We start from the raw sequence: 18,305 nt of genomic DNA on the forward strand, positions 1-18,305 counted from the left end.
AGTACATCATTATCAAATGATAACATCAAAAAGAGTAGGTAGTATCTGAATGAATTGTTGAAATGTGGAGTCAATAAAATATTTAAATTAGCAGCTGTGTCAGTTACAGCACTCTTCCTTCCTTGAATGTGAGACAAGACTCTTCTAACATAACTCTACCACTTGGGACTACATGGAACAAGTCTAATCCTTCTTGTGACAGCCTCTCAGCTACTGTTTTAGTTATTATGTTTCCTATACATCTTCATTCTAGACCAAATAACTTGACTTCCTCTATTTTTCACATGATATGGTTTTTCTGACTGCTCAGAATCAGGCTTCAAATTAGGAGCCTAACTTTGTGCCAGTTAGAGAAGAGTGGATAATTCCAATCAGCTATACAAAATGAGGACGAGAAGCTTTTCATCATAGGAGCCAGGTTCTCTCCCTCACAACTGCCTTTGTCAGGCATATCCTTCCAATTCATCAAAAACAACTCTTTTCCATATCTGGAAATGGATAAGAAACAAAAGGAAATGATAAATCAATCGAAACTATAGAAAATACAAAGATTACTCTTAACGTTGAACTTAATATATGTTTAAAATATGCGTGTATGTATTCATATATGTTAGGAAGCATATATGCTAAAATTCATCCCAAGTTCCAAAACTCAAAGACCACCTTCTATAAAGATGAATAAACAGAGAAAATCTACCAGATATATGAAAAAGAACAAGTAGTTTTTCAAGGAGAAATGCTTTGACGAACCAGAGCAAGTGTCTATGTATTGAAATCTTTTCACTCCAAAGATATAGAATAAGTTTTTTAAAAGTAAACTCTCAGTGCACCAGCCCTGAGCACCCTGTCTCATGCATCATACCAGGACTGGAGATCTATTTCACATATGGGAGATCCAACCAGTCCATTCTGAAGGAGATCAGCCCTGGGATTTCTTTGGAAGGAATGATGGTGAAGCTGAAGCTCCAGTACTTTGGCCACCTCATGCAGAGAGTTGACTCACTGGAAAAGACTCTGATGCTGGGAGGGATTGGGGGTAGGAGGAGAAGGGGACGACAGAGGATGAGATGGCTGGATGGCATCACAGACTCGATGGACGTGAGTCTGAGTGAACTCCGGGATTTGGTGATGGACAGGGAGGCCTGGCATGCTGCGATTCATGGGGTCGCAAAGAGTCGGACACGACTGAGCGACTGAACTGAGCTGAATATACATGTTTTAATGCTATTCTCTTAAATCATTCCATCCTTACCTTCTCCCACCAAGTCCAAAAGTCTGTTCTTTACATCTGTGTCTCTTGCTGTCTCGCACTGGGATGACCCTGAGGGATGGGATGGGAGGGAGGTGGCAGGGAGGTTCAGGATGGGGAACACATGTACACCCATGGCTGATTCATGTGAATGTATGGCAAAAACCACCACAATATTGTAAAGTAATTAGCCTCTAATTCAAATAAATTAATTTTTTTTAAAGTAAACTCTCAACTAGATCTGAGAGGACACTGAATCTATGAAAAGAGAATCTAGAAAGACTAATTTCTAATGAAGAGAAGGTAGAGAAAGATAGCGGAGGAATAGGACGGGAAGATCACGTTCTCCCTCACAAATTCCTCAAAAGAACATTTCAACGCCAAGCAAACTCCACAAAACAACTTCTGTAGGCTGGCAGAGGACATCAGGCAACCAGAAAAGCAGACCATTGTCTTCAAAAACAGGTAGGAAAAAATATAAAAGATGAAAAAGGAGACAAAGGAGGTGGGGAGGGAGCTCCGTCCCGGGAAGGGAAGCCCGTCCCGGGAAGGGAATTTTAAGAAGAGAGGTTTCCAAACACCAGGAAACACTCTCCCTGCCGAGTCTGTGGCGAGCCTTGGAAACACAGAGGGCAACATAACAGGAAGGAAAAATAGATAAATAATTAAAACCAACAGATTACAAGCCCAACAGTAACTCCCCCAGCGGAAAAGCAGCACAGACGCCTGCATCCGCCATTGGGAAGTGGGGGCAGGGCAGGGACGTGCGGGAGGCCCGGGCTGCAGTGCTTTGCAAGAATCAGGCAGGAATGCCCCACGCGCAACCAGAACGATCTAACTTGGGCTAGCAAACCAGACTGTGGGATAGCTACCACGCGAAAAGCTCAAACATAAGACACCGCCAGGACCGAGCACAGAACAAAGGACGGAACAGAAAAAGCCGGCTGCAGACCATTCCCCGCCGGGGACAGGCAGCCAGAGCCGTAAGGACTGGAAAGGGGCAATTGCAGACCCGAAGAGACTTTACGTACCTAACTGTAAGCAGGCTCCTTTGCTAAGACTTCTGGGGGTGCTGGACAGTCACAGTCTGCCTCACGGGGTGCGCCAGCGGTCCACCCAGAGAGCTGAGCGGCAGCGGCGGAAAAGGTGACAAGCCGCGGCGATCGCACTCGCCAAACTCCTGAGCTACTTGGACCTGGGAAGGGCACAAAGCGCAGTCCCAGCCGCATTTGTGCCTCTGAGGGCTGCCTGAGCGCCGAACCTGAGCGGCTTGGACCGGGGAAGTGCACGCAGCCTAGGGCCAGCCCCAGACGGTTCCCGGCTGAGCATTGTAGAGCCGGAGCGGTTTGTGCGCCGCGAGAAAGGACAGGTCAAGAGGAGCAGAGATACTGTGTGCACACGACAGTGCTATTTGTTTGCAGCATCCCCCCTCCCCACAGCGCGACTGAACTAGTGAGCCTAAAAACCAGCAAACATAAGAAGTTAAACAGAGGGAACCACCTTGGAAGTGAGCCCACACGGCCCATAACATCAGAGAAGGGCCAGAAATATTTTTAATATTTTTAAAATCATTCCTTTTTTTTTTTTCGCTTTTTGCTTTTTTGTTTTTTTTTTCTTTTTTTTCTAGCTTTTTTTTAATTGTTAAGTCTTCTATTTCCCCTTTAATTTTTATTTCTATAACCTATTATTACTATTTAAAAAAAAAGAAAGACTTTTTTTTTTTTTTTTAAGGCAAACACCATATATACTCTTTGGATGGTTGTTGGTGTTTTTTTTTTGTTTGTTTATTTGTTTTTTAATAATTCTTTTTTTTTCTTTCTTCCTTTTTCCTTCTGCTTTTCTTTAATATTGTATCTTTGAAAATCCAACCTCTACTCTAGATTTTTAATCTTTGCTCTTAGGTTTTTGTTGTCAATTTTGTACATTTAAAAATCCAAACTTCACTACCCAAGTTTACCTGAGAGCGAGATTACTGGCTTGACCACTCTCTCCTCCTCTGGACTCTCCTTTTTCTCCACCAGGTGGCCTCTGTCTCTTTTCTCCCACATCTCTTCTCTATCCAACTCTGTGAATCTCTGTGTGTTCCAGACGGTGGAGAACACCTAAGGAACTGGTTACTGGCAGGATTTGTCTCTCTCCTACTCATTCCTATCTCTTATCCTCCTGGTCACCTCTGTCTACTTCCTCCCTCTCCTCTTCCCCATATAACTCTGTAAATACCTCTGAGCGGTCCAGACTATAGAGCGCACATAAGGAAGTGACTACTGGCTAGCTTGCTCTCTCCTCTCTTGATCTCACCACATCTCATTCCAGTTACCCCCTCCATCTTCTCTTCTCCTTGTAACTCAGTGAACCTCTCTGAGTGTCCCTCAAGGTGGAGAAACTTTTCATCTTTAACCTAGATGTTTTATCATCGGTGCGGTATAGATGGAGAAGTCTAGAGGCTACTGTAAAAATAAAACTGAAAACCAGAAGCAGGAAGCTTAAATCCAAAGCCTGAAAACATTAGAGAACTCTCGAATTCAGGGAACATTAAGCAATAGGAGCTCATCAAATGCCTTCATACCTACACCGAAACCAAGATCCACCCAAGGGCCAACAAGTTCCAAAACAAGACATACCACGCAAATTCTCCAGCAACACAGGAACACTCCCCTGAGCTTCAATATACAGGCAGCTCAAAATTATCCCAAAACCTTTGATGTCTCATAACCCATTACGGGTCACTCCACTGCACTCCAGAGAGAAGAAACCCAGCTCCACCCACCAAAACTCCAACACAAGCCTCCCTAACCAAGAAACCTTGACAAGCCACTGATAGAACCCCACCCAAAGTGAGGAAGCTCCATAATAAAGAGAACTCCACAAACTACCAGAATATAAAAAGGCCACCCCAAACGCAGCAATATAACCAAGATGAAGAGACAGAGGAATACTCAGCAGGCAAAGGAACAGGAGAGTTGCCCACCAAACCAAACAAAAGAGGAAGAAGTAGGGAATCTACCTGAGAAGGAATTCCGAATATTGATAGTGAAAATGATCCAAAATCTTGAAATCAAAATGGAAACACAGATAAATAGCCTAGAGACAAGGATTGAGAAGATGCAAGAAAGGTTCAACAAGGACCTAGAAGAAATAAAAAAGAGTCAAAATATAATGAATAATGCAATAAATGAGATCAGAAACACTCTGGAGGCAACAAATAGTAAAATAACGGAGGCAGAAGATAGGATTAGTGAAATAGAAGATAGAATGGTAGAAATAAATGAATCAGAGAGGAAACAAGAAAAACGAATTAAAAGAAACGAGGACAATCTCAGAGACCTCCAGGACAATATGAAATGCTCCAACATTCGAATTATAGGAGTCCCAGAAGAAGAAGACAGAAAGAAAGATCATGAGAAAATCCTTGAGGAGATAATAGTTGAAAACTTCCCTAAGATGGGGAAGGAAATAATCACCCAAGTCCAAGAAACACAGAGAGTTCCAAATAGGATAAACCCAAGGCGAAACACCCCAAGACACATATTAATCAAATTAACAAAGATCAAACACAAAGAACAAATATTAAAAGCAGCAAGGGAAAAACAACAAATAACACACAAGGGGATTCCCATAAGGATAACAGCTGATCTTTCAATAGAAACTCTTCAGGCCAGGAGGGAATGGCAAGACATACTTAAAGTGATGAAAGACAATAACCTACAGCCCAGATTACTGTACCCAGCAAGGATCTCATTCAAATACGAAGGAGAAATCAAAAGCTTTACAGACAAGCAAAAGCTGAGAGAATTCAGCACCACCAAACCAGCTCTCCAACAAATTCTAAAGGATATCCTCTAGACAGGAAATACGAAAAGGGTGTATAAACCCGAACCCAAAACAATAAAATAAATGGTAACGGGATCATACTTATCAATAATTACCTTAAACGTAAATGGGTTGAATGCCCCAACCAAAAGACAAAGACTGGCCAAATGGATACAAAAACAAGACCCCTCTATATGCTGCTTGCAAGAGACCCACCTCAAAACAAGGGACACATACAGACTGAAAGGGAAGGGCCGGAAAAAGATATACCACGCAAATAGAGACCAAAAGAAAGCAGGAGTGGCAATACTCATATCTGATAAAATAGACTTTAAAACAAAGGCTGTAAAAAGAGACAAAGAAGGCCACTACATAATGATCAAAGGAATAATCCAAGAAGAAGATATAACAATTATAAATATATATGTACCCAATATAGGAGCACCGCAATATGTAAGACAAATGCTAACAAGTATGAAAGGGGAAATCAACAATAACACAATAATAGTGGGAGACTTTAATACCCCACTCACACCTATGGACAGATCAACTAAACAGAAAATTAACAAAGAAACGCAAACTTTAAATGATACATTACATCAGTTAGACCTAATTGATATCTATAGGACATTTCACCCCAAAACAATGAATTTCACCTTTTTTTCAAGTGCTCATGGAACCTTCTCCAGGATAGATCACATCCTGGGCCATAAATCTAAACTTGATAAATTCAAAAATATCGAAATCATTCCAAGCATCTTTTCTGACCATAATGCATTAAGATTAGATCTCAATTACAGGAGAAAAACTATTAAAAATTCCAACATATGGAGGCTGAACAACACACTTCTGAATAACCAACAAATCACAGAAGAAATCAAAAAAGAAATCAAAATATGCATAGAAACTAATGAAAATGAAAACACAATAACCCAAAACCTGTGGGACACTATAAAAGCAGTGCTAAGAGGAAAGTTCATAGCAATACAGGCGTACCTCAAGAAACAAGAAAAAAGTCAAATAAATAACCTAACTCTACAGCTAAAGCAACTAGAAAAGGAAGAGTTGGAGAACCCCAGAGTTAGTAGAAGGAAAGAAATCTTAAACATTAGGGCAGAAATAAATGCAAAAGAAACAAAAGAGACCACAGCAAAAATCAACAAAGCCAAAAGCTGGTTCTTTGAAAGGATAAATAAAATTGACAAACCATTAGCCAGACTCATCAAGAAGCAAAGAGAGAAAAATCAAATCAATAAAATTAGAAATGAAAATGGAGAGATCACAACAGACAACACAGAAATACAAAGGATCATAAGAGACTACTATCAGCAGTTGTATGCCAATAAAATGGACAACGTGGAAGAAATGGACAAATTCTTAGAAAAGTACAACTTTCCAAAACTGAACCAGGAAGAAATAGAAAATCTTAACAGACCCATCACAAGCACGGAAATTGAAACTGTAATCAGAAATCTTCCAGCAAACAAAAGCCCAGGTCCAGACGGCTTCACAGCTGAATTCTACCAAAAATTTCGAGAAGAGCTAACACCTATCCTCCTCAAACTCTTCCAGAAAATTGCAGAGGAAGGTAAACTTCCAAACTCATTCTATGAGGCCACCATCACCCTAATACCAAAACCTGACAAAGATGTCACAAAAAAAGAAAACTACAGGCCAATATCACTGATGAACATAGATGCAAAAATCCTCAACAAAATTCTAGTAATCAGAATCCAACAACACATTAAAAAGATCATACACCATGACCAAGTGGGCTTTATCCCAGGGATGCAAGGATTCTTCAATATCCGCAAATCAATCAATGTAATTCACCACATTAACAAATTGAAAAATAAAAACCATATGATTATCTCAATAGATGCAGAGAAGGCCTTTGACAAAATTCAATATCCATTTATGATAAAAACTCTCCAGAAAGCAGGAATAGAAGGAACATACCTCAACATAATAAAAACTATCTATGACAAACCCACAGCAAACATTATCCTCAATGGTGAAAAATTGAAAGCATGTCCCCTAAAGTCAGGAACAAGACAAGGGTGTCCACTTTCACCGCTACTATTCAACATAGTTCTGGCAGTTTTGGCCACAGCAATCAGAGCAGAAAAAGAAATAAAAGGAATCCAAATTGGAAAAGAAGAAGTAAAACTCTCACTGTTTGCAGATGACATGATCCTCTACATGGAAAACCCTAAAGACTCCACCAGAAAATTACTAGAGCTCATTAATGAATATAGTAAAGTTGCAGGATATAAAATCAACACACAGAAATCCCTTGCATTCCTATACACGAATAATGAGAAAGTAGAAAAAGAAATTAAGGAAACAATTCCATTCACCATTGCAACGAAAAGAATAAAATACTTAGGAATATATCTACCTAAAGAAACTAAAGACCTATATATAGAAAACTATAAAACACTGATGAAAGAAATCAAAGAGGACACTAATAGATGGAGAAATATACCATGTTCATGGATCGGAAGAATCAATATAGTGAAAATGAGTATACTACCCAAAGCAATTTACAAATTCAATGCAATCCCTATCAAGCTACCAGCCATATTTTTCACAGAACTAGAACAAATAATTTCAAGATTTGTATGGAAATACAAAAAACCTCGAATAGCCAAAGCAATCTTGAGAAAGAAGAATGGAACTGGAGGAATCAACTTGCCTGACTTCAGGCTCTACTACAAAGCCACAGTCATCAAGACAGTATGGTACTGGCACAAAGACAGACATATAGATCAATGGAACAAAATAGAAAGCCCAGAGATAAATCCACACACATATGGACACCTTATCTTTGACAAAGGAGGCAAGAATATACAATGGAGTAAAGACAATCTCTTTAACAAGTGGTGCTGGGAAAACTGGTCAACCACTTGTAAAAGAATGAAACTAGATCACTTCCTAACACCGCACACAAAAATAAACTCAAAATGGATTAAAGATCTAAATGTAAGACCAGAAACTATAAAACTCCTAGAGGAGAACATAGGCAAAACACTCTCAGACATAAATCACAGCAGGATCCTCTATGATCCACCTCCCAGAATTCTGGAAATAAAAGCAAAAATAAACAAATGGGATCTAATTAAAATTAAAAGCTTCTGCACAACAAAGGAAAATATAAGCAAGGTGAAAAGACAGCCTTCTGAATGGGAGAAAATAATAGCAAATGAAGCAACTGACAAACAACTAATCTCAAAAATATACAAGCAACTTATGCAGCTCAACTCCAGAAAAACAAACGACCCAATCAAAAAATGGGCCAAAGAACTAAATAGACATTTCTCCAAAGAAGACATACGGATGGCTAACAAACACATGAAAAGATGCTCAACATCACTCATTATTAGAGAAATGCAAATCAAAACCACAATGAGGTACCACCTCACACCAGTCAGAATGGCTGCGATCCAAAAATCTGCAAGCAATAAATGCTGGAGAGGGTGTGGAGAAAGGGAACCCTCCTACACTGTTGGTGGGAATGCAAACTAGTACAGCCACTATGGAGAACAGTGTGGAGATTCCTTAAAAAATTGCAAATAGAACTACCTTATGACCCAGCAATCCCACTTCTGGGCATACACACCAAGGAAACCAGAATGGAAAGAGACACATGTACCCCAATGTTCATCGCAGCACTGTTTATAATAGCCAGAACATGGAAACAACCTAGATGTCCATCAGCAGATGAATGGATAAGAAAGCTGTGGTACATATACACAATGGAGTATTACTCAGCCATTAAAAAGAATTCATTTGAATCAGTTCTGATGAGATGGATGAAACTGGAGCCGATTATACAGAGTGAAGTAAGCCAGAAAGAAAAACACCAATACAGTATACTAATACATATATATGGAATTTAGGAAGATGGCAATGACAACCCTGTATGCAAGACAGGGAAAGAGACACAGATGTGTATAACGGACCTTTGGACTCAGAGGGAGAGGGAGAGGGTGGGATGATTTGGGAGAATGACATTCTAACATGTATACTATCATGTAAGAATTGAATCGCCAGTCTATGTCTGACGCAGGATGCAGCATGCTTGGGGCTGGTGCATGGGGATGACCCAGAGAGATGTTATGGGGAGGGAGGTGGGAGGGGGGTTCATGTTTGGGAACGCATGTAAGAATTAAAGATATTAAAATTTAAAAAATAAAAAACTAAAAAAAAAAGAAAAAATATTCTAATGAAAAAATATCTACATAAATAAAATGCAATAGAGGCAGTGAACAGTATATTAGATTATGAAAAAAACCAAATCTATGATTCAAAGGCCACTTTAAGGAATTTTCCCAGAACTGAGAGGTAAAAGAAAGTTGAATAAAAACTTGAGACTCAAGGAGAACAGATTTTGGAGAGACACATACACACACACGGGAAATCAAAATGAGAGAAAAATAATAAATAAAATTTTCTCTGAGCCAAAGAAAGACTGAACCTTCAGAGCGAAGGGACCCACAACATACCAGATAAAATTAAGGAAAAAAGATCTACATATAGACATGTAAAAATAATTATTTATAGGGAAGGTAATATATTAAATAATAATCTGAATCTAAAAGTCTAGACTGCTTTGACTAAAAACAGGAGAAGAAATAAACTAAAAGTATGCAGGTTATCTTATCTTTCTTGAGGGTCAATTAATAGATCAGGTCCAAAGGGTTTAGTTAAGTAAGCAACAACAATATCCATATGGTAGAATATTATCTATAAGTATAGATCTACTTATATGGGAAGATTATTAAGACTTATTAAGAGAAAAGAGCAAGTGGCACATAACCTATTCATGCAACAAAAGATATCAAAAAACCCACACTCAGTAAAAAGCTATATTTTTATATATGTGTGTATGCATATGCATTCATGTATTATTCATATAATTCAACATTTTTAAAGAAAGGATAGTCAAAAACTTAATAGAAGTAATAAGACAAAAAGGATACATTCTAAATTATAGTTATCTCTGAGAAATAAGGATAGAGTAAAACAGTAGTTTTTGTACATACACACACACAAACATATAAATACATATTTTTAAAATGTATTAATTTTGTAGCTTAAAAAATTGTATAGAACAGAGTGGTTAAGGTGAGATGGAGGGGGTGAAGAAATGCCAGGATAAATTAATTAAACAATGATTATGGGTGGTTATCACATTGCTCTTAGACTTTGGTAAGTTAAGCAGAAAAAATAAATTAGCATATAAATTATATAATAATTATTAAACCAAAATAAATTGATATAATGATTCTTGTACCCTAAAGAGAATACATATTTTCTTCAAACATCAGTGAACTATTTATAAAAACCCATTATATCTGAAGCCATGAAGAAAATCTCATTAACTAAAAAAAAAGCAGAAATTATCATTCAGGTCACATACTCAATACACAATACAATAAATCTAGAAATTGGCAATAAAAGGATAAACCAAACAAACTAAAGACAAGCAATGCATTTGAAAAAATCATAAGCATTATTCTTAAAGAAAAAAGCCTGGCTCAAAGGGAAAATAAAAATTGCAAATTATTGAGAAAAAACAAGAGAGCTAAAATACTATCTTTCAAAACTGGTAGGATATAGTCAGAACTTTACTTAGGAAAAAAATATAGTTTTGAGGCTTTTATTATGAAGTCAGAAAAAATTAAATTAGACTAAGCACTCATTTTAAGATGCCAGGGAAAAATAGCAAATAAAACTTAATAAAATAAAAAAGATGAAAGCAGATGATAATAAATTACATTAAAGAGTTATATATTTATCCATGAGCTGGTTCTTTGACCAGAGGACCGAATCAATCTTTTTTGAGGAAAACTGAGGAAAAAAAGGCATGGAAATACATGGGAGAGAGATAACACATCACACACATTTTGAATGAGAAAAGAAATAATTACAAAGGATTGTAAAAGAATACCATATGCAATCTATAGTAATATCTGTGAAAATATCCATGAAATCAATGATTTTTAATGAAATATAAACTACAAAAATGACTCAAGAAGAGTCATAAGACCTTAGGTGTGAAACTTTCAAGATGGCAGAGGAGGAAGATGTGGAGATCACCTTCCTCCCCACAAATGTATCAAAAATACATGTGCACATGAAACAACTCATACAGAACACCTTCTGAATACTGGCAGAAGACCTCAGACTTCCAAAAAGGCAAGCCAATCTCCTCAGAATGAGGTAGGGCAAAAGCTAAAGATAAAAAGAGACAAAGGGGTTTGGAACAGGGACCTGCACCCAGGGAGCGAGCCATGAAGGCGGAAAAGTTTCTGCACATTTGGACACCCCAGCACGGGTGGGGACGGGGGAGCTTCAGACCCTCAAGGATAATGCAGCACTAGGTGCTCGGAAGGCAAAACAGAGAGAATTCACCAGAGATGTTGCCAGCCAGCACTTCCCAGCCAAGAAGCAGCTTGCACACCCACCATGGCAAGAGGGGGGCTGGGTGCTGAGGATTAAGGCTTCAGGGCTCAGGCCCCAGGGAGAGAACTGGGGTTGACTGCTATGCAGATACTCAGGGGCTAGTACAACACAGCTGAGGAAGTCCAGGAAAAAGCCTGGGCCTCCCAGAGAGGCAAGAGTTTGTTGCCACAAGAACTCCTAACTCCCCAAGCTCACAGATCCCAGGAACCCACTTCCGAGAACGCCAAGGACTGTGAACTGCCTGACCCCAGAGGGAGGTATGCCTGGCTGCCACCAAAGTATGCCAAGCCAGCAAGAGCGCCACAGGTGGAACTAGATGTGACTGTAGTTTACAATCCCAGAGGGAGAATGCAAGCTGACTGGCCACTGCCGAAGCCTCAAAGCCAGGGGGAGTGCCTGAGACAGGGACTAAATGTCATCACTGTGGTCCTGACCGCAGAGGTAGTAGTTGCCACCAAGCCATAAGCAGGCAAAGGTTACTGCCCACATCTTCTGGGGAGCCTAAACTGCTTGGCTCTGCCAAGGGACATACAACTCAAGGCCAATTCCTGTGCGAGCACATGACCCACCTCGGACTTTAGCAACTTCCTGCAGGCCTGAGTCCCAGGAAACACTCCCCAAACACCCCAACTGTGGCTTCCATAACCCTCCCTCTCCACAGCCCAACTGAGCAAGTGAGCCCTAAAAAGCTGCTACCTTTGCCCCCACTAGTTTGGGTGGGAAACAGACACAACAGGGCGGCCTACAAGCAGAGGCAGGTCTAAAACCAAAGCGGAGCACCAGGGGCTGTGCGAGCAAAGAGGAGGGAGGTAATAAACTACTGCAGTCACAGCTGCAGTGGATTACATGCACGCAATTAGCCTGAGACTGTGGAATTTTCAGGCAGTTGTGGACTTTGGGAACAAGCATAACCTGGAGTAAGGCCAGATCTGAGACTGAGCTGACCCCACAGCAGGTCCAGAGACCTTCCTAGAAATATTGGAGGACTTCCTCAGTACACAGACTGGCTGGTGTTCACTGTGTGGAGAGGACAATGGAGGAATTAGAGCACACTCTTCTTACTACTTCTCTCTCTATATATATACATATATATACATATATATATACATATACATACCTCTCTACATATACACATATATACATATACACACATATATACATATATATGTATATATATATACGTGTGTGTATATATATTCTTCCTTTTTTGTATTGTTCTAATGTTGTTCCTTAGGAAAAGGAGTACGTCAAGGCTGTATATTGCCACCCTGCTTATTTAACTTATATGCAGAGTACATCATGAGAAACGCTGGGTGGAAGAAACACAAGCTGGAATCAAGATTGCTGGGAGAAATATCAATAACCTCAGATATGCAGATGACACCATCCTTATGGCAGAAAGTAAAGAACTAAAAAGCCTCTTGATGAAAGTGAAAGAGGAGAGTGGAAAAAGTTGGCTTAAAGCTCAACATTCAGAAAATTAAGATCATGGCATCCAGTCCCATCACTTCATGGGAAATAGATGGAGAAACAGTGGAAACAGTGGCAGACTTTATTTTGGGGGGCTCCAAAATCACTGGTTGACTGCAGCCTTGAAATTAAAAGACACCTGCTCCTTGGAAGAAAAGCTATGACCAACTAGACAGCATATTAAAAAGCAGAGACATTACTTCGCCAACAAAGGTCTATCTAGTCAAAGCTATGGTTTTTCCAGTGGTCATGTATGGATGTGAGAGTTGGACTATAAAGAAAGCTTAGCACCAAAGAATTGATGCTTTTGAACTGTGGTGTTGGAGAAGACTCTTGAGAGTCCCTTGGACTGCAAGGAGATCCAACCATTCCATCCTAGAGGAAATCAGTCCTGAATATTCATTGGAAGGACTGTTGCTGAAAGCTGAAACTCCAATACTTTGTCCACCTGATGTGAAGAACTGACTCATTTGAAAAGACCCTGATGCTGGGAAAAATTGAAGGCAGGAGGAGAAGGGAATGACAGAGGATAAGATAGTTGGATGGCATCACCGACTCAATGGACATGGGTTTGAATAAACTCCGGGAGTTGGTGATGGACAGGGAGGCCAGGTATTCTGCAGTCCATGGGGTCACAAAGAGTCGGACACAACTGAGTGACTGAACTGACTGAACTGAAAACGTACAATTGGGCAAGACACTTCACAAGCATAGGTGTCTATACACAATTGGATAAATTCAATTTTTTAAGCAATAAATAGTTATTGAGAGCCCCTGCAAATAGTTTCCTATACCTACAAAAATTTTAAGTATGCATTTTGTTGGTCTAACACTTCTATTCCTAGTAATTTATTCCAGAAAAACAAAAGTACATCTATGAGCAATGCAAATGTATGCATGTTCACTACAGGGTTATTGGAAATAACCTATATGCCCATTAATAGGAGACTGAGTAAATAATGCCAATTGAAGAACAGAATACTATGGTCTAAGGCCATACCACCCTAAATACACCCGATCTCATCTGAACTTGGAAGCTGAGCAGGGTTGGGCCTGGTTAGTACTTAGATGGGAAAACAGAATACTACACAGTTGACAAAATTGATGTAGAAATGTCAATTTAACTAGAAAGATATTTGCAATTACATGAGCATTGTTACATGAGAAAAAAAAGCAAGTCCTAAAGAACTATGAAGAGGACATGACAATCCTAAAAATATATGCTCATATGCTCTGAACAACAGATTTTTAAAATACACAAAGAAAAAAAGTGACAAAACTGAAAAGAGAAACAGACAAATTCATAATCGTAGTTGAAAACTTCAATACTCTTCTCTCAGTAACAAAATTAGTTCACGGAAAATCAGCAAAAATAATAAGGAAATTAACAACATGAACCAACTGAATCTAACAGACATTTTATAGAACACTCACTCCATCCAACAAAGCAGAATACACATTCTTCTCAAGTGCACATGTAACATTCACCAAGAAAGACCATATTCTGATCAACCTTAAACTTTTTTAAGAAATTAAAAATTATACAAACTGTTTTCTTTGACCACAGTGGAATTAAACTACAAATCGATAACAGAAAAATAATAGTGAAATCTCCAAACACTTAGAGATTAAACAAACTTCTAAATAGTTCAAGCAGTTAAAAGTGGTACTTAGGGAGAAATTATAGCAATTAGGTGCTTATATTAGAAAAGAAGAAAAGTCCTAGGACATCCCTGGTGGTCCAGTGGTTAAGAATCGGCCTGCCAATGCAGGGGACCTGGGTTTGATCCATGGTCTGGTAATATCCTACATGCCACGGGGCAAGTAAACCAGTGTGTCACAACTACTGAGACCACTTGCCCTAGAGCCCATGCTCCACAAAAGAAGCCCCCACAATGAGAAGCCCATGCACTACAACTAGACAGTAACCCTGCTCACTGCAACTAGAGAGAGCCTGCGCAACATCAAAGACACAGCACACCAAAAATAAAATAAAGAAATATTTTATAAAGAAGAAAAGAAGTCTGAAATCAATAATCTACTCTTCTACCTCAAACTAGGAAAAGAAGAGCAAATTAAACCCAAAGCAAGAGAAAGGAAACTGTGAAAGTTAAAGCAGATATCAGTTAAACTGATAACAGAAAAATAGAGAAAACAAATGAAACCAAAACCTGGTTCTTTGAAAAGAGCAATAAAAATGATAAATTCCTAGCAAGATTGATAAAGCGAGAGAAGACACAAATTACTAAATATCAAGAATGAACAACTAAATATTCAGCAAATGCTATGAACATAAATTCAACAACTTAAATGAAAGGACCAATTCCTTGAAAATCACAAACTTCTAAAAGTCATCTGATATAATAACTTGAATAATCACATAACTATTCAAGAAATTATATTCTTAGATAAAATTCTTCAGAGAAAAGAAAAACCTTCAGGCCCAGATGGTTTTACTTGTGAATCCTACTAAACACTGAAAGAATAAACATCAATTCTACACGTCCTCAAGAAAATAGAAGAGAATACTTTCCAAATCATTTCATAAAACCAGTATCATTCTCATACCAAAACCAGAAAGTCAGTACCAAAAAAACAGAAAAACACTACAGACCAACATTCATCATAAACAGATGCGATAATCCTCAACAAAATATTAGGAAATATAATCCAGAAATATATAAAAATGATATTCTAAAACTAAGTGGGGTTAAAACAATTAAAAAGACAGACTAGAGTTGGAAGAATCACATTAGCTAGTTTTATTATAAAACTACAGAAATAAAGACTGTGATATTGGCAAAGAGAAAGACACACAGATCAATGAAACAAAATGTAGAAAGAAGTATAGAAATAGGCCTACACAAATAAGGCAAATTGTTTTTTTGGCAAAGGTCCTAAAGCAATTCAGTAGAGAAGTATATTTTTCCACAAATGGTGTTAGAACAGTTAAACATCCATATGCAAGACAATGAACTGACTTCAAAACCTTCATACCTTATAGAAATTCAACTCAAAATGGATTATAGATTTAATGTTAAAGCTTTAAAACATTCATATAAAATACAGGAGAAAATTTCATGACCTAGGTTTAAGCAGAGTTCTCACATGGTGAAGAATCCGCCTGCAATGTGGGAGACTTGGATTCAATCCCTAGGTTGGGAAGATCCCCTGGAGGAGGGCATGGCAACCCACTCCAGTATTCTTGACTGGAGAATCCCTGTGGACCAAGGAGCCTGGCGGGCTACAGTCCATAGGGTTGCAAAGAGTTGGACATGACTGAGTGACTAAGCATAGAAAGATAACATATAAAAATTGAACTTTATAAAAATTAAAAACTTTTGCTCTATGAAAGACACAGATTAAAAAAAAAACTGGTGTGATATATTTGTAAATCACACATCCAACAAAGGATCTGTAACCAGAATATATAAGGAACTCTCATAACTTGACACAAAGAAAATAAACTATCCAATTTAAAACTGGGCAAAAGATATAGACATTTCATCAAAAACGACTTCATACAAACAAGTATGTTCAACATTATTAGCCCTTGAGGAAACACAAATTAGAACTATGATGAGATTCCTCTATACATCTATATGGCCAAAGTTTAAAAACAAACAATACTAAGTGCTAACAAGGATGCAGAGCAGCTAGAACTCTCATATATTGCAGGTAAGAATGCAAAATGATAGTCATTCTGTAGCACTTTCTCATTAAGTTAAACATACACTTATCATATGACCCAGAAATCCCACTCCTGGGTGTTGATGTTGGAAATAAAAACTTATATTAACATAAAACCCTGTACATTAATGTTTATAGACATTCTTCTCACAGTCTCAGAAACTGGAAACAACTCAACATGTCCTTTAATGGGGGAAGGTTTAAACAAACCTTGGTACATCCATACCATGGACTACTACTCAGCAATAAAAAGGAATAAACTGTTGATAAACACAACTTGTATAGATCTCAAAGGAATTATGGTAAGTGATTAAAGTCAATCCCAAAAGGTTACACAGTATATGATTCCATTTACATAACATTCCTGAAATCACAAAAGTACAAAAATGGAAAGCAAATTAGAAGTTTCCAGGGACAGGAAGGTGAGGGGAGGGAGATGGCTGTGGCTATAAAAGAGTAAAACAAGGGATCATTCTGGTGATGGAACAATTTTGTATCTTAACTATGGTATGGTGCTTATGAAACTCACATGCGTGATAAAATTATATAGGCTAAACACACAAAGAAATAAGAGCATGTAAACTGGTAAAATATAAATAAAGCCTCTGGACCTTGACTGTGATATTATATGACAGTTATGCAAAATGTTACCCCTGGGAGAAACCAGGTGAAGGGTACACAGGACCTCTCTATATACTATTTTTTTTGCAACTTCTTGTGAATCTATTATTTCAAAATGTTAAAAGTTCATAGAACTGTATACCAAAAGTCAATTTTACTATTTTGAGATATAAAAATTAAAGTTACAAAAGTAATATATATAGGAACACATTTTCTACAACTGTGATTCTCTATCAAAGGTATACATTAGCATGGCTTATGGAACTTAAAAAATTTATGATAAGTCTCAGACAGGACCTGGGCATCTGACTCTGTGATCAGTGTACCATTTTTAAAATGGGGGCATAATAAACACACATGAATATTAACACTCTTTGTAGGTTATGGGATCATAAGTAATCATAATTTCTTACTTGGCTACAATAAATGTGAATTTTTGTGCAATAAAAATAACAAAAACTTTTTTTAAAAAATTCAATTCATTCCAGCTGGTATCTCTAAAGAGTCAGACATGACTTAGCAACTAAACAACAACAAACAACTGCTCCCAGTTTCATGCCATCTGATAAGATGATCTTCTCTGTTCTCATCTGTATAATTTATAAAAAGTGTCAATCAAAACAAAGTCCACTGGCAGTCTACTAGAAATCTCTTTCTTATTTGGTAATCATCAGCAATATTTGTGATCAATTTTATTTATTTAAGATCTACTCAGATTCTACTTTATCTAATTTACTAGTTTTCATCATTTCGATAGAATGACATTTTCATGCTTTGCTGATCTTCAAATATACAATATCTACCACATTTCCCTGGTTTGTCACTCCAAAGCGAACCTGAACCATTACTCTGGTATTTAAAGGATATTTAACAATATTACCTTTTCTTCTGCTGAGCACAGACTATGCCTTTTATTTCCTTGCAAACTCCAGAGCAACCCCTTCAATTCTATCCATTCAACAAATATTCACTGACATCCATGTACTAGTACACC

The 18,305-nt window shown here is 38.1% G+C and overlaps 1 protein-coding gene across 14 annotated transcripts in view; it reads right to left on the minus strand.

Annotated features, from left to right (window-relative positions):
- CCNB3 (cyclin B3) overlaps positions 1–18,305 on the minus strand; it is a 61,147-nt gene that overhangs the window by 12,032 nt on the left and 30,810 nt on the right. The window lies entirely within an intron of this gene.

This window comes from Ovis aries, chromosome X, assembly GCF_016772045.2.
Source record: "Ovis aries strain OAR_USU_Benz2616 breed Rambouillet chromosome X, ARS-UI_Ramb_v3.0, whole genome shotgun sequence".
NCBI lineage: Eukaryota > Metazoa > Chordata > Mammalia > Artiodactyla > Bovidae > Ovis > Ovis aries.